The 18,491-nt window shown below is 45.1% G+C and overlaps 1 protein-coding gene across 1 annotated transcript in view; it reads left to right on the top strand.

The window, feature by feature from the left end:
• Positions 1-18,491, top strand: part of LOC138473638 (alkaline phosphatase-like) — a 279,429-nt gene that overhangs the window by 60,773 nt on the left and 200,165 nt on the right. The window lies entirely within an intron of this gene.

Here is an 18,491-nt window from a genome sequence, read left to right as displayed (position 1 = left end):
ATTCGAGGTGACCAGATCATCAATGTTTTGGATTAATTTTCCATGTTTAAATGATTTGTTATTAGCATATAGCATGCCTCTGGTTTTCCAGTTAACCAGGTGCTCCACGAACTCATTCCGTACATAATCCGAATCTGTGATTATGACCAGTTCGTGAATTTGGTGTTGGACAGCAGTGAGGATGGCTTGATGCACAGCCATCAACTCTGCCACTTGACTACTTCGGGGACCGATTTTGTACCCAGCTGAGGGTTCTGAGGCATCATTCACCCATGCATTCCCTACGCCGGCCACAAGTTATTTTTCCCCGTTGTTGTCAACATGGTAGGAGCATCCATCCACAAAGACAGTGGGCATTCTCTCACACTTGTCTTCTTCAAAGACTTTGTGTGGGGAATTAAGGTATGACTCCATGTTGTCCTTGATTTTAAGACTTTCGCCCTCGAGATAGTTTTCTCTGGCACAATCATGCAAGTCAGCCGGACCTTGCGTGAGGGGACTCTTCTTGTTTTGGCCATATCTGACCTCCACAGGAAAGCCTTGCATTGACAGAATCCAGGAAGTAATTTGGGAATTACTCACATTTCCGGCCCGGATTCTGTCACTTTGGAGATATTGCAGAGGCTGGTGTAGAGTCTCCACTATGATGTGTTCCCCCTGGATAAACGGGCGGTAATTCTTCAATGCCCACACTGTTGCCAGGAGTGCCTTCTCACAATCGTTGAATTTTTCCTCCACAGAGGATTAAGTTTTACTCGCGAAGGAGATTACTTTATTGACCTTGTCATGCTTTTGATATAATACTGCAGTCAAGCATGTATTTGAAAACACCGTCTCCAAGAAGAACTCCTTGTTTTTGACAGGGTAAGCTAGGCAAGGCGCTTGTTAGAGACTTCTTTTGAGTTGTCTTACTGCCTCTGCTTGTTCTGGACCAAAATCCCACTTGACCCCCCCTTCAAAAGATGGATGAGGGGTCTTGTGATCTCTGCCTAATCCTCAATGAACTTTCTGCTGTAATTAGTCAGTCCAAGGAGGCTCCTTAGTTCCCGCAGAGTTGTGGGGTCTTTTAATTTCCGGAGTGCTTCTACTTTCTTTTCCTGGGAGCAGAGATCCTGAGGAGTAATCTCATGCCCCAAGAAATTGACACGGGTTCTACACCACTGTGCCTTTTTGTCATGATGCCTACCCCCGGAGCACCAGGCCAGGCCCAGCACCCCCGGGAGCAGGCATCATGCCCCCGGGTAAAAGCCCAGCGGCCCCTTATAGGGGCTCTTTGGACTCTGTCCTGGCGCCGTTGGCGCCAGGCTTATGTGGGACATCAGTCCTGGTGCCATAGGCGCCAGGCTCATAAAGGAAGGTGTTTTGTGCACTTACCTGATGCAGACCATGCTGCAAGATTCAGGCCTCCCTGAGACCTAAAAGGGACTATTTTTTCATTGGTACTATTTTGCCACTCGGGTGTGGCCAGGGAAGGATACTTACCTGGAACTACTTTGGGGGCTATTTAAGCCACGCCCAGACAGTAGCTCACGCTTCGCGTTGTTCTGCATCCAAGCAGCTGAACGCTCACCATGTCTGCTCCTGCATCGGGTCTCCAGCCACGCCTGCCTCGATCCTGGAACACCTGTAAGGAAAGAAGAGAAGAGAAAGGTGAAAACCAAGAATTTTATCAAACTTCTTACCTGCATCCGGAACCTTCACGCCAGCGTTCCTGTTCCTGAGAAAAGACTTTCATTTAAAAGCACCGCGTTGCTCGCTGCAGCGCCGCGCTTCACTCACCTGTCCTCGGGAGTTCTTCTGGCTCCACCTCGACTGTCTGCACCGGTCGCCACTTCTCTGCGCCTAGGGGAGAGAAGAAGAGACAAAAGGTGAGCAGAAGGAACAAATGAGGAAAGCCTAATTTTCCGCCATAACACTTACCGGTCTTCTGTTGGTGGACCATTCCTCATTTCGGGTCGGCGCCGCTTCGTTGGCAGGTACCGCACCCCGGCCCCTATGGGGAAAGGACAAAAGACATTACTGGAGGAATATAAAGACATTAAGAGGGATCGCCTCCATCGCTAACTCACCTGAGTTTACCATCGGCAATTCAATCCCTCAACGCATCGCCTTCATTCTGCACCTGAAATAAAGGACAGATCACAGGTTAGGAAGGCAACAGAAAAGGAGGCTCAACACTTGAACTTTTGTAATCTTCATACTCACGGCGTTCCGCTCGGAAAAGTCAAGTGGATTTTGCCAGCGCCATTCTGAAAACCAGTGAAGTAACTGGACTAACACGCGCCCCTGCACCAGAAGCAGGATGGAGAGTTCATCCTTTCAAACCATAAGGTGAGCTTCAACCGGGGATTTCGGAGGAAGTTAGAGAAGAACGAAAGGGGGAAAGGGGGAGCAAGCGCACTATTCTGCAGACTGTGAATCCCCTTTCTCATCTGCAGAAGGATATTCCTACGGGCCAGACAAGCAAGATTTGAGGGTCCTGTTCAGTCGGTGTTCCGAATTCTGCACATCACGCTCGAAGAGGCCACAGCAACCCAGACTAGACCAGCGGCTCTGTGGGAGTCAGGTGAGCGTTACACTTTTGAAAGGAGAGTTTTGCTCCGGCAGCCCTAAACTGTGTCAGAACATAACGGATCTCCGCTATGTGTTCCTCCACAGTTGAGCTTTTGACTAAAACATCATCTACATAGGCCAGGTTACCCCTTTCACCCAGGTCGGGCATGGCCTTATGTAGAAAAATGTTACATTTGTTGCCAGAGTTGATGTATCCGAAGGGAGTTCGGGTCCATGTGTACTGCTGCCCCCCGAAGGTGAAGGCCAGCTTGTATTGGTCCTCCCTACTGACAGGTACAGTCCAGTACCATTGGTCAGGTCTATTGCGGTGAATACATGTGACCCCTGGATCTGAGCCAGCCCTTGGTCAATGTAGGGAAGAGGCCATCGGGAAGTATGGACCCATTTGTTGAGCTCCCTAAGGTCGGCGCAGAGTCTCCACTGGCCGTTTGGCTTCAAAACCCCAGCAAAGGAGTATTTAAGGTGCTGTGGACTGGGCGGATTATCCCACGGGACTCAAGGTTCTTAATTGTTTCAGTAAGGGACTCCATTGATGTGAGAGGCAAGCAATATTGATTCACAAACACTAGAATTATGCCAGGGTCCGTGGGAATTGTTGTTGGGTGGATGTCGGTGCGACCACAGTCATATGAGTCCACTGCAAAGAGATCTTGAAAATCTAAGAAAACTTGTTTCAATTGTTGCTTTTGCTCCAGAGTCTCACAGACATCGGCTAGGTTGATTCTCTCTCTTCAACCATCTGCCAGAAGCCTGGAAAGGCTTCAGGTTTTGCTATCTCAGCAGCCTCCTCCAGCTGGGTGGAGTAGTCCCTGCTCAAAGTGCTGATTTGGACTGGTGGCTTCAGGTGGGTAAGCCAGTCCTCGTGGACTTGGAATAACACCTCATCCCTCCTGAAGTCACAGGTCACATCTTCCTTACCATAAGGGCAGGAAGTGTACACCAGAAAATTCCCCTCATGCCGGGTGAAGATCCTGTCTGGTGTTGTGTCATCGTCGCTATGACTGTCAAAACAGTCCTTGGGGATTGGTCCTAACAATTCATTACCTAAATCTATGGAAAAATGTCAGTCATCAACCGCCATTCAATAATGGTGCCTGCGGCTAGAGTGATACTCTTTAAGTCGCTGTTATCCACCTCTTTTGGAATGGTGTCATGTTCTATGTTGGTTAGTGGTGTTGGGTTTACCCCCAAACCTTGCTGTTGGAAATAAGCATTAAGATGAATATAGGCATCAGGGTTTTTCATTTTCTGTCCTCTTTTAACTTTCACTTCCAGTGAGAATTGTCGGGTCCTTTCTGGGATGGTGACTTCCTCTCCAATCTGAATTTCAACTGCATAAGACAGCAGTTGAGCTGACCTAAATGCTTTCTCTGGGTCATCAAAGCCCATGGAATTACCCACTAATCGGGACCAAGCTTTGAAGTTTATTAGGTCCAAAATAATGGCAAAGCGATTGAGAATATCACTGCCTAAGTAAAATGCGGCAGGGACATTTCGCACAACCCAACAATTATGGACTATGCTCTTGTTGCCTATGGACATTTTTAGCATGTACCTGCTTGGCAGGAGATGTTTGGAATTGGGTGTTTCCATGTCCATTTCCCATTTGTCTATCAGTTTAAATGTGGGAATGGCTGGATCTTTTGGGAGTTTGTGGAACATGGCTTTGCTAATGAAGCTCTTACCGTTGTTCACACACACTCGGGCAAGAACAGAGTCCTTCCCTTCAATTAACTGAATAGGGATGAAAAACTGCTCTCCAATTTTCTGGACTATAGGAGTGGGATTTTCTGATTGTGAATTTGTAAAGAATTTCAGAGTGTTTACTTCCAGTGTGGAATGCCACCTTAGACTGGAAGGAAGGTTGATTTTTGGAAATAGAGAGGACCCCTCATCACCAGTTTGCTGTCCTACTGCTATTACTGTCACATCTGGAATTTGGTTGTTCTGGAAGTGAAATTCTATTTGGTCAGGTTTTTGTTCAACCATGTGGCATGTGCTGTTTAAACTAACATGGTTGACACTCTGTTTCAATTTTATTGGTCGGCTAGTCTGGGTCCAGAGGAAATTGTTTACACAATCTATGAGGGGTGACAACCTACGCAGGAAGTCATTGCATAGTAAACAAGGTGTTCCCTCTGGAGTCACAACTATGACCGGGTGCTTCACCTTGTGTCGCCCGATTTTAATGTCCAAATCCCCAGTCCCCTCGACGGGAATTTCCTTCCTGTCGAAGTTCTGAAGTTGTCCATGAAGAGGGGTGAGAGGAATTTGGTATTTCTCCCCCCTTCCCGAATTCAATTGATCAAAGGCCCTTTTTGACAGAAGGGTAGCTTGGGACCCAGTGTCCACTAGTGCCACAATTGTACACTGCCCCTGTATTTGGACCTGGGCATAACATTTTTCCTCCTTTTCCTCAAGGGGACAAAGATAATGTACATTTTTGGACAACTAGTGGGTTAGTTTCTTGGTTTTGGACACTGATAGAGAGGTGATTTGGGCAGGATTCTGTTTGGTGTCTTGGGAATCTGAAAGAAAGAGGTGACAGCTAGATATGGGGGAAGTTTTGGGTTCCCCTGGTTCTGGTTCTGGGCTGCCCCCCCTTTTTGGAGGCAGTCACCAGGATGGGTTTGAACCAGGGGATTTTCATGCTGATGATTCTGGGGTTTGATGATGGGCGGTGCTAACTCGGTCCCCACACCTACCCAGTCTGGATTTGGATCCTTTGGGACCCATTTTTCTTTGGCAGGAGATCCCCCATCTCTGAAGGATAAGATCCTTTTCCCAGCATCCTCTGAGGATCCCACTCCTTCAAACTGGAAGATTCGTAACTCCTCCTCAAAATGGGTCTTTTTGGGCTCTTTATTTCTCCTACCCCTCTCTGCTCCTTGGGTTGCAGACTTTCAGGGGCAGGAGGTTTTGGTTCCAGTTCCTGGGTTTCCAGGGGCTTTTTACAAGTGGGGAAGCTTCCTCCAAGGCTTTACACCCCTGTCCCCCCCTTGTGACTCCTCCCTAGGAACCGGTGGATTGTCGGGGTTCTTCCCCCGTCATTGCTCTGGAGCACCAGGTCCTGGGTTGGAGGCATTCTGCGCCGCCATGCTCATCTGAGGGTTCTGTTGAGCCCTCAGCATGCAACCCAGATCCTGTGCCATGTTTTGGACCTGGTGCTCTAGTTGGGACACCCGCTCTGGCTGGTACGGGGCCCTCATGTCTCCCCTGGGCTGATCCCAAGAAGGGTAGCTATCCCTTCTCACAAAATACCCTGGGTTAGGGAAGTTTGGGTACCCCTCCACCCTTGGCCTCCCCTCTCCCAGATTGGGCTGTCTGGGCTCAGGAAATTGGGGAAAGAAGGATGGACTGTTTTGGGGTTAAAGTTGGGCGGGTACCTTGGGAAGAAATTCTGTCCAGTATTTGGGGGACTACTGCCCTCCTGGGGGAAGTGAGGAGGGACGTTCCCTGGGTTAGCTGCTGTCTGGTTGGATCCCCCCTTAGGCTGGAGGAGTCCACACATAACCCAGGATGGGTCTATTGCCCTTGTAGCGTGGGCTGATGTAGTGAGGGGAGTTAGGGGTTCCATTTGTGGGGTTGCCTCCCTGGCTCCCTCTTGGTGATTGGCCTGAGGGCCTTCTGGGCTTGGGGTTGCTTTGATTCTGTGCAGGCAGGTTTTTAGGCCCCCCATCTCCAAATCTAAAATGGGGCAACCTTCACCTCAGCCACTTTAGGAGCAGTGGGGGTGTTGGTTGTTTTGGGGCTTTTGGGATTATTTTTGTTTTCCACAGGCTTTTGCACCTCATAAATGGACGTGGGTTGTTCAATGGCCCAGTCTAGTGATCTTTTCTCGTGAAAGTCTCTCACTAGCTGGGTCATGATGTACTTGGGGAGAGCATGGAAGAAAGTATTTACAAACTCTTTGCTGTCAGTGCGCACCCTCCTAGTGGTCTGCGCAAAGGCACGCTTCAATTCTTGAACAATTTCCCGTGGGGCCTGATCTTCCCCACATTGCAAGTTATAGGCTGCTTTGCGAGCCTCCTGAGGATTCCTGTGCACAGAAAAATGTTTCAAGATGGCCGCCCTATAGGTGGACCATCTAGAAGGATTCTGATCCTCCAGCCCCGCAAAAAAACTGGAGTACTTGGGAGAGAAGGTCCATTTCACATATTGAATACAGCTTTGGCTGTCTCCATCATTTGTTCAAAGAGCGTAAGGTGCTCCCAAACGAATATTTCACGTTCTTATAATAGGGCATGATGACGCTCCTAATGGCCTTTATTTGTTTTAGGGGATCCTTGAGCAAGGCTCTTTTGACCTTGTTGGCTTTTTTGGTTTGGGAGACCCTGGTCGACTCATCCTCTCACTCAGAGGCGCTGCTGCCAGAGGTGCCTGTCTGGTCTTCTAGGCTCTCCCAGATTCTGCGAGCTTGGGAAGGGCTGGCAGAATGTGGGGGCCTAGTTTCTTGAGTCCTGTGGCGCTCAGAGGAGTCTTCTGATTCCTCCTTGCTCCCAGGATTTGCTGAGCACCCCCCTCTGTCCTAGCTGGGCAGAGGTTTTCAGAATGCCCTTAGTGGGCCTACTCTCATGGAGTTCCCCACTAAATTTTACAGCACTTGGGAACCCATATCTAGATGCCCGCCCATCCATTCCTGGGAGGTGCTGATCTATGAGCCCCATATTCCTCATTGATTGAAGTCTGCCTTCCCCATGGCCCTTGGCTCATGTGCGCCAGTGGACATGGGGGTGGCAGAGTCCATTGGGTTGAAGAGATGAAAGCCTTTGGTACTAGGATTCCTGAGGTTATGCTCAGGTGTTTCCCTTTCCCAGAGGACATTATCTCTCTCAGCCCCTGCTCCTTGTTGCCATGCAAGAACCTGACCTCTCTATCAATTGTTCTTGCATAGCTACCTGTCTGTGGAGCCTGTAATTTTTCTCACAGAGAGCCTCATTGTCTCTCTGTGCTTCCTGTGTCATTTTAGAGTACTGGGCCAATTTTTGCTGCATGAGGGTTACCTCCTGAGTCCTGTCCTTTGTGGCCTGGTCACTCTTCGCCAGAGCATCTTCCATCCTTCTGGAGTGCTCTAACAGTTTTGTGTAATCTTTTTGGAGCTCACCCAGTCCCTGGAGGGCCAGGTGATTTTCTTCTATTTTGGCTTTTAGATAACTGACCTCCTGGCCTAAGGTGCCCCTTTCCAGAATAAGAGTATGCCTCTGTGCAGCCAGGTCGTCTCTTTGTTTGGAGTGCACCAGCTTTCTGGCGCTCCTCATCAAATTCTGCCTGGGTGTCCAGGTCTTTGAGAATTAATGTATTATTCTCTTCTTTTTCTTGGTCTAGGCTGTTTTGCAGGGTGACTACCTGCTCTGCGCATGCTCTATTAAAATGTATTTGCTGTTCCAGCTTTTTCTGGCTCTGTAGTAGAGAGTCCAAACTCTCTTGGCACTCTTTCTGCAGGGCCAGTACTTTGGTATCCTGCTCTACCTTCTCCTGCTGCAGGATATCCATATCTTCTTTTATTTTTATCAGGTACTGCCTGGTTTCATTTTCTAATTCATGGCTCTTTTGTAGCCTTTGCTCTGCAGAGTCCAGATCAGTTTGGGCCTTTTCTAGTGATTGTAGTTGCTTGTTTGCCAGATCTAGGTTTTCAGCATATTGGTCCTGTATTGCTCCAATGTGGAAATACAGTTATGCCGCTATTTTGGCAATCTTACTTTCCTCTTCTTTCACCTTAGGTGCCATATACAGTTCACTCAGTGCCATATGTAATGGACCCTGATCCTGCCACATATTTAATCCTGTTGCAGTGGCCTGTTCTTTAATTTCCAGCAGCCACACATTCTGATCCTGCTCTGTCCATTCACCCCTAACAAATAGTTTGTGCAGTAGGTGTTCTTTTGCCATATTGATTTCTACTAAGGTCCCCATTCCGGAAATATTAATCTCCTTTCTGACTTACAGGAGTTATTTTATTTTTGCAAAACTGACTAAATTCCTTAGAGCGTTCCTGTTGAGGGGTGCTTATCACAGTGTAACACAGTGTGGTAGCCCAACAGGGTTTATGTACCCCGTTAGTTAGCACGCGGTATTAAGCTGTCACAAGTGGTATGTCTAATTCAGAAATCCCAGTCCACGAGCCGCCAATCTTGTAAATGATTTCAACCCGGCACTTCACCTAAGTCGATGCCTAGCATGTGATGCACGGCTAAAACCCTTCATTATTTGTGTCTATAAGTTATTTTATTTCTGAAAGATTTACCACTTATATCATGCCCCTCTTTTTGAATCCCCCCCGGTCACACTGAACCAGGAAGCAGGCTGGTTTGCAAAGTTAAAAATATTTATTTTATGTATTTCACAATATATATTACACTATTGAATAGGCATACCATGATCACCAATGGGGTGATGTCACAGTGACAATCGCTTTAATCACAAGGAGTAATGATGGGAAAAATAATGCAGCATAGAAATAATACCTTTGTGTGTTCAATCAAATGGCAATGTGGTTAATATTTCCCCCTGCACACCCTTCAATCCCCCAATATACAATATAAAGACTATAGAAGGAGAGAGTACAGGTTTCAGAAATGCAGAATTCAAGCAAATAGTATCAATCCCAATTTCCCCCAGCAAACACAGAGAGAGAAACAGGAATGATTGCAAACTTGTCAAAAATGGTTTTAAAGTTGGCTTGAATAAATTGGTAAAAACAATGAAAATCTTTTTAATTCACTGAAATGGTTGAAATACTAATGGGAGCAGTGTTGTATGGTATCAGACAAACACTAACAATGATTTAAGAGTGATAAGCAAGTAGAAAACTTAATTTTGAGATCGGGTGCAATGTACAGCTATTTCACACGTTATAGATTTGAGCCAAATGAAAAATTTGTGCCAATTCTTTCCGCACGCGGTAAGCACGATTGCGGAACAACTATAAGTATTTGGGTTCATTGAAAATCTTAGGATGTTAGCTTCAAGTAGACACTTTCATTTCGTTTCTAGCATAAACAGTGAAGAAGTTAGGGACGTTTTTGTGGAGGTCGTTTTTTCAGTAAGAGGCACATTTGTAAAACAAAAATGTGCTTTTAAAATTACAAACAAGGTTTCTTTAAGCTAGGGGTAGACTATGAAGATGCCAACTACACGACAGCACAGCCACCAGCCCAGGATATCTATGGATGGTTTTGCCTGCCGAGACGCTCGCCTTCTTCAGAAAATATATCAGCGCAAAGATGATTTAACACTTCTAGTACAGGAGATAATAGGGATGAGATGGAGAGTTCAGGCAAGACAAAAATATTCCAACAATGCAGTTCTGGATATAATATGGGTGGGTATGCTGAATTATCCTAAGTGCACGCCCTAGGTATTCTATTGGCTAGGGTCTTTCCTCTCCCTTGATTGGAGAAGAAAACAGAGTGTCATCATGACAATGTGGTTTATGAGTCAGGAAAACCCTCCCCTTTCTTTTTGCACATGAAATCAACTTTTCATATAATAGATATTTACAATTTTACAAACTTGATATCAATGGCATATCTAGATCACATATTTTGTGGAGCAAGTATCCATCCGAGCCCCGTCTCTGTGGGATCTTGGGTCTGGAGTTGACAAATTTTCGCACTTTTTTGTCCGGGATACCATATCTATTTTGTCCAAACTTGGTACACATGTGCACATTGCGTATGGGCATAAGTGTGTGAAGTTTCATATTTATGACATCAATGCATTTGCTATAAAACCACAATTTCTACAGTTATGTCCCAGAACATAGCACAGAGTTCTGGCACCTCTTAAAATGTGCACCCAAAATTTAGATTCAGAAGTCCGGCTTTTCTATACTTTTAACAATTGTCCACAATAAATTATCAGTCTTATTAGAAATCTGATTTTTGTCCATTTGTGAATCAACAAAACTGTCTCTCCCCGCCTCCAAAGGTTTCTTAAAGCTCAAGACCAATCCCCGCCTTCTTCCTCTGGCAGAGAGCACTGTTGACACTTTAATCTGAATATCCTTTCAGCCCAGGAAGGTCCTTTGTCTCTCCCAGGAGCAGCAGCCCAAAACACCTCCCCTCTTCATCAACACCTGAATGCGATTTCCTGGCCTTTTGGTGGGAAGCAGGAGGGAGGTGTCTTTACCAGTGGTGGAAGTTTCTTTGTAGCTTTGGCTGAATCAGGCTTACTTTAAAAGTAAATTTGTTACATTTTTCTTTGTTGAAACTAAACTTACAATTTTAAAACAAACATGTAGAATACTGATTCTAGGCTCTAAATCATGGAGTTTAAATAGTGACAACCTAGTTTGCTCTTGATAACACGTCACTTAGATTTGAGTCATTAGATCTGAATGGTACAACTTTTACAGTTTTAAACAGGCTTTGGAAACAGTCACAGGCGGCCAGATTTTGACAGCTATACCAGGCAAGCACACTGGCTGTGGATGTTTTTGTGACCAATTCAACTTTCCTGGAGATTGCAAATGCACAATAATTCCTTGTATTCCATAGCATGGGACACCCAACAAGAACATTGGATGTTTGCGGGTGTTTGGTACCAGCATTCTGTATTTTTTAGCAACCAAGAAAAGATTTAAAAGCAGATTTCGGATTTCTTTCAGCAAGCATTGCTTTTCATCTGTGCTCCATTTTTACATGTTGGACAGCCCAATGACATGTTTCACAGTGTGGTCTACATTCCACCACTAACAACATTCATGGTAGATTTGGCAGCCATCTTTTTGTGCTTGGTGGAGCGCAATTTCCTTAGGTTTTGGCGCACATGGGATTTTCGCCGCCATTTTGCTGATTCTGGTGCTACCAGCACACAGTGATGCCGCAGGGCAGAGCCTAATGGGTCAAAACATCCCACAGCTGACATGGTTGGAATCCTCAGAAATGGTGTAGAGGGTAGTATTTCTAAATTAAAATAAAGATCTCATACTTAAGGTGGTCACTGTTTTGGGAATTCCCAATTTTAGCACATATCTAGACCATGGCACAGAGAGCGAAAGTGATTTGCCCATGATTACTCAATTTTAGTAGAGTGAGAAAATCCAGCTTTCCTCTTTCCATATTATACACCCCCATACATCAACAGTTTAACACAATTATCCCGTGCATCCATCTACTTCCCATACAACTATGACTTTTCAGATCAAGGAAACTTACCAAGCTTCCCACTTATATATTGTGTATTGGATCGAAATGAGTTGGAATAACTTTGATTGTTTAACCTGGGGGCGTTTTACATTCCATTTGTGTTGTCTTTTGGAAACCCATCTGTCAGGGACTCTCCACGGCCACCAAAGAGATTGTAGAGTATCATTTAGTTGACTTTTCTGCAAGACAACCATGGACACAAGTGAACCTGACAATGCATAAGGTTATAGAAACATGCCAGGCAAAACAACCATGTCTCACCTTTAGTGGTTTAATAAGGAGCATTTTTACTGCTTTTGTCTCAACCCTATTACATCGAGCCTCATTGAAAATGCTGTATTTGAGTAAGTAAAGTGAAAAACCAGATAATAGACTGGTTATCATCATCACTCCTAGTCCTACTCTGCCTCGTCACAGTACTCATGAGTATAATACCAACCTCCATGACAGGGAATCCACTTAGCTTTTTTTTAAAAATCTGTCACTTACCTTTGGGAGCATAACACTCCTCCAAAGCCAACATGCAGTAGTTACATTTACCAAGCAGCTTATCGACCCATACATCCCTTTCTAGGAGGGTGTGGAGGGTTGTAAATTCTGTAATGAGGACGAGTAAGATTAGGATGCAGCAGCGTGTCAGCCCCTTTCTTTCTTCATCCATGGGAGGTCAACCAGGAAAATGTCTGTGTCGTGGAAAGAGGCCCAGGCAGTTCCAGGTCAGGACATTTGCAGGACATCTCCATGGGCCGAACCAAACACGTTTATTTGACACCAACACCTGAACGTGCCATGTCATAGTTCCACAGCCCTTGGCACAAGTGTCCTGAGCGCTAGCAGTCACAATAAAGAGTGAAGACTGCAACGTTATCCAAAATAAATTTGGTGATGGGGTATCCACAAAATATTATTATTGTACCCACCCATCTCTCGCTTTGGTATTTTTCACCCATTAGTACTTGAATGAGGAAGAGGGATGTGGAGGTAATGCTATTAATTACTCACCAGTAATCTTCATTCTTCTGATCACCCCCTTGCTGTTTTGTTTTCAGCCATTTAACATGAATTGCACTTTAATATGCTTCAATGCAAAAAATAGACAAATTGGAGCAGGGCACTTCTGAGCTCAGAAATTCATCTGGTGCCCTGGCGACCGATGATCACGTTGGGTGACATGTAGGCTGCCCGGGCATGGGCCTTTTATTTGCCATGATTGAGCTCTACTAAGACAGTTTTTTCCACTCTCTCTAGGCTCCACATTTGACAGTCATTCTCTGGTTGTTGTGTGTGTTAGAATCCCTCCAGGCTCCAGATCTGTGGGTACAAGCCTTGCCTCACTCTTTGTATTATAGCCTCTTTTATGAATGGTATTAGTTTGACCATGACAGGCAGATTCCCTAACTGTAATGGCCCAGTTGAATCTCTTAAACATCTTATCTTGAAATGTACACACTTTACGTGGCAACAAACGTTATATTTGAACCAAATTTGTGAATCCTGCATTTGTGGATTCCTATGACCATCTATGTGCCAGAATGATGTTAGGAATTCACAAACCATTGATCTTTGCTCTTGTTCAATTGCTCCGTATTATTGAAGTTGAGTTGAAAAACATTGAATAGTAATGTGTATAAACAACATGGAGTTGACAATAAATCACTGAAATAATGAAGACAAATGGCAGCTACTTTGTAACCTACATGCATCTGAAATTGTATGAAAAGGTTACATTTAGATCCCTATTGAAAAAGCTCTGTCATTTTATGTCTGCACCATCTTATTCCTTTATATAATGGACAAATTATAATTACTTCGAATGTTGCTTTGAGTACTTAGGAGAATATTTTTGCACATTGTAGTTTGCACAGTAATATAAGAAAATTGTATTTTGCATAGGAATGACTTACAATTGCTTATCAATTTGATCCTTTTAATTGAATTACCTGCTTATTTTCTAAACAATATGGTACACCGTGCAAGTTTTAATATTGGTCTTCTTTATGTTGAATTTGGTTATTGACTCTGTCATGATTTTAGAATCATATCTCAATGCTACTTGGCTGTATACATGTATGATATTGTTATGTTTTTATTAAATAGTGTAAAGGTGTTAACAAACTTTACACAATACAAAAAATAAAATAAATAAAAAACAGCCTCTGTTAGATATATGTGCAGCAGTTTTACTGGGCTCGATGTGTTCCTGTCAAACTGGATATTAAATTATGCCTCCTATTGTAACGATTGTATGTATATTGGCCTACGCCAAGTCGCTTAAAACTGTACGCGAATAACTCTCTACGGCAAGGTCTTGACCTTAGAAATTGATGTAAGCCGCCATCTTGAATCAAGCCACCATTTTAGGTTCTCTTGCTGTGTAAAAGTCACCCTGTACATCAAAATGGTGGACGATGCCATTCCGAACAGAATCTGGTCATCATGACCTCAGTGCAGCTAATGTATAACTTGCCTGCAGGCCACTTGTTAGGGTCGCGAACTGAGACCTCGTCCTTCTGTTGACCTGTGTGTAAAATGGATTACCTGTATCAAGGGAACTGATCTATGCGCATACTGATGTATGTATTAAATGTTGACCTGGCAGAGACCCTAGACCAGTAATACATTCAAGGAATGGTTAACCCGCGAAGGGGTTGGACAAAAGGCTGGAGAAATGTATAAAAGCCTGATTGTCCCAATGTACACTCTCTCACTGAATACATCGAACCCCGTTGAAGTTCGTTGTGTTGTACTGAGGGCCGATAGCTATCCGATCTGTCATTTGACTTTGTCACTGCTTGACCTTAAAATAAAGTACTTTGTATGTTCCTTTGTAACCGGTGTTTGGCGTGTTTCGTTTGGGTTTCCCGGCCTCATACTATTTTTCTGTTTTCACAGTTGGTGCCCGAATAGGGACCCTCAAGATTGATGCCGGATCATTGAAGGTTGACGCATGCTATCGGACCTGGATCGGACGGTGTGATACTACGGGCCCGACTGAATGAGACGCGACACCTCTACAGCGCTGCACGATCCGATCCTTGGACGATAGCCGTGTGGTCTGAGACGGCATCTTGACGAGGGTCCACTTTTGAGGCGGGCAGATTTGCCGAAATCACCAAAACACAATGGTAAAATTCATTAGTTAAGTCCTTTGATAAACCGTACGGTCCCCCTTAGGTTTGGTCAGGTGAGTCGTGACCCGACTCTTAATTTAACCCTGACAATTTGAATTTGGCGCATTGTATCTGCAGACACAATTATTGACCAGGTAACACCAAGTATTTAAGAAATGCCTGGGAAATTGTCTAGCTGCTTTAGGGCATTATTCCACAGCGATCGACAATTTTTGGAATTTAGCCGCCCGGCACCACAGGAGGGGTCGCCGGCGTTTACTATGTATTGTAAGCATGGCATTGGAAGTGTAGTATTTAATGATATTTGGCACAGACAAACCAGACATGCCTCCGAACTTCAGTGGCCAAACAATGGTAGTTTTGAGATCCCTCGTATTGAATACTTAGAGTCGGTCTTGTTAAAGAAAAAGGCCAGACCCGCAGCATTTGATGTTCTGCAGAATTGGAAAAAAGAAGCGTTGCAGCAGCTTAAGAGTAGGGAAAAACATGCGCGCCGTCATAAAACGAACGCTGAAAAGGCGTTGTTATATGATCAGGACAAACAGTTTGAGTCAGTTAGGGATATGGGTAGGGCTTTCTCATTCGGTATTCAGAAAATCTATCCTTCTAAAGACCTTCATGTTTCTGACGAGTTTCTCGACAAATTGTTAAACGAGCGAAGGCATGGTGCCTCTGCACCACCTCCGTATGATCCTCTTCCTGTTGCTTTGCCTCTTCCTGCTGTTATTCCTGCTCTCCCTGCTCAACCTGCTGTTCCTATTCTTCCGGCTGTTGTTCCTCTGCCTGCTCTACCACCTCTTCCCATTGCACCAGTAATAACACCTCCATTGAATCTGCCTGCACCTCCACTCCCGAGTGGTTCCGAACCGACTATAGTTGATCGGGGTGCGGGGTCGAAGGTTGTTACTCGTAATACTGTCCCTGTAGATAAGAAGCAGGATTTGTTTGCATGGGCTAAACATTGTATGGAGAGAGATGATCGAGCTAATGTTTTCGCCACACTGTCTAATATGGATAATTTTCCTGAGAAAAATGTTTTCATTGAAGGTTTAGGGATTCATTTATGTGTAATGTTGGGTACATTAAATAATGCGGATCCCCCACAAGGGCTGAGGGATCTGAATACTTTAGCACTTTCAAGAGACACTGTGGAGAAAGTACATGAGCATGTCGAGAGGTTATTTGAGTATAGGAGAGATTTGGAAAAGTTACGGAATGAGGATGACGAAGAAGAGAGTATGTATGTACAGAAACGATTTCTTCCGTGTCGTAAATGGGCATCTGAGGAAGCGCGAATTTGTACAAAAGATGCGATTAGATGGATTTCGGATTTATCGATAACTCCAGTTGAGGTATATGACACGTACAGTCAATATACGCTAGAAATGCAGAGGAAGGTGATTCAGGTAATGGTAGAGTATCTGCAGGATGAATGTGTGAGGAAGAAGGTTAGTTGTCCCACAGAGTTACTGGGTATTTATTAGAGAGCTTGTTCACTTGACACTTCTTCGACTGCTTTAGCGCTCGACTTAGCTCTGTTGCTCAGTAAGCGTTCAGAGTTGCCTTTATCTCAGTTGCCTATGAGAGAGGTACCTCCGACATTTGTCCCAAAAGTTGAGATTCCCGCTAATGTTGCAGCGGGTACAGCTGCTGTGGACATTCCCGCACATTATGTATCGCAGTTTGTTCACGTCCCGTTTTCACGACAGGAAGTGAACACTATTAGGCAATCTATTCCCGACATTAGGAAAACTCCGACAGGATTCTATAAAGAGATAGAGTCCGTCTTGCAGTCCTCAGGGTTCATCCTAGCATATAGACTTGCTATTCCCTGCACTCCTGCCCGTAGATTTGTGGAAGCAGGTTAGAACAATAGATGATGCACCTGGGTTGGGAGACACGTGGCCTAATATGACTAGGCTTGACGGGGAAAGGCCACCTGGTGAGAGACCGCCTCAGGTGATACTCACTTTGCTTGACAGAATCATTGCAAAATTAAAAACTATAATTCCTGAAAAAAGAATTATTTGGGACAAGCTTACGGCCTGTGTCCAAGGAAAATCTGCGGGTGCCACCGAGTTCTTTAATCGGTTCGAACAAGTATTCTCGGACTTCAGTGGACAGGATTTAGGCACAGAGTCTGGGAAAAGGTTATTTATGGACAAATTCATGCATGGATTACTGCCTGACATCCAGTCACAGATTATGGGCCTCATTACGACCCAGGCGGTAAGTTACCGCCTGGGCCGTGACTTTACCACCATGGCGTAAACTACGTTTACGCCATGGTGGTTGGCGGACTTACCGCCCCATTCCGACCTTGGCGGGGCGGTAAGTCCCCAATCCCCATTTACCCTTCCCCATTCCCATTTTTGCCCCATAGGGCATAATGGGAGTGGGGAAGGCGTTAATTACGCCACCGTAAATTACGGTGGCGTAATTAACTCCATGGTCCCTTAGCGCCATGGATTTTAACACCTGCTAAAAGCAGGTGTTAAAAGCACCATGGCGCTAGGGGACCTCGTAATTGGCGGTAAGGGGTCGGCGCAGCTAACGCTGGCGTTAACCCCTTACCGCCAGGGTCGTAATGAGGCCCCATGTCTTCCGAGAGCGCTTGGCAGGTCGAAATCCCAATCAGAAGTACTGCACATGGCTCAGTACTATGAGAAATGTGTCAATAATGAGAAGAGAAAAGGAGACTTAAAGACTAAAGTATTGTTACAACAAATTGTTAGAGGCCCCAGAGGGGGTAGTTCGCAGATTAGAGGTCAATATGTTCCACAATGGAACATGCCCTTGGGTCCTGTGAACATTAACCAGTGTGCCTACTGTTGCCAGGAGGGTCATTGGTGTGCACAATGCCCCGTCCTTCAACAGAGGTCGAATAACACATTTGGGAGTATGGGTAGATGACCCAGAGGTCGCCCCGGGGTGGGGGTCCCTGGTAGAGGTCAGTTTTTGCAGGATCCTCAGCAACCTTTTTCACAGGACAATCAGACTTCGAGTGTGGATACTAGAAACATATTAGATCACCCTTCTGCTGCTTACCTCTCTGAGGAGCTTCCTCTTGACGATATTCTGTTTTGTTAGGATTGCCCAAAGCAGGGTTTGGAACCTACACCTATTCCTGTTAGTCAGAAAGGCCCCTACGTTGAAATGGTAGTGGAAAATAGGAAACATCAGTTTTTGATAGACACTGGAGCACAGAAGTGCTCCATTGATCATTCTCGGGTTCCAAACATTCCACTGTCAGGGCAAACCAGGGCAAACCAATGTCTCTGTAGGGTTTTCTGGCACACCAGTCGTTTGTCCGGTTTCTTTGCCGGTACCTATTTCTTTGGGTCCCTTTACGGACCACTGTCCATTTCTTTTGACTTTGAATTGTGGAGAAAATTTGTTGGGGTTGAATTTGTTGAAGGAATTAAATGCGGTAATTCATTGTTCGTCTGATGGAGTGCGTTTGACGATTTCACCACAGCAGTTTTCTGTTTCACAATTTTTTACTAGACCTTTGCCACCAGAATTCAGTAATGTCCCGGAATGTTCATGGGCAATTAACGACAATGATGTCGGTGTTCTACAGATTGAGCCTGTTAAAATAGTTTTGAAACATGGTATTAAGCTGCCACGCATCCCG

The sequence above is a fragment of the Ambystoma mexicanum genome, chromosome 8, assembly GCF_040938575.1.
Source record: "Ambystoma mexicanum isolate Mex_15411 chromosome 8, UKY_AmexF1_1, whole genome shotgun sequence".
NCBI lineage: Eukaryota > Metazoa > Chordata > Amphibia > Caudata > Ambystomatidae > Ambystoma > Ambystoma mexicanum.
Note: the sequence above shows the minus strand (reverse complement) of the source record. Positions and strands in the feature narration are given on the sequence as shown.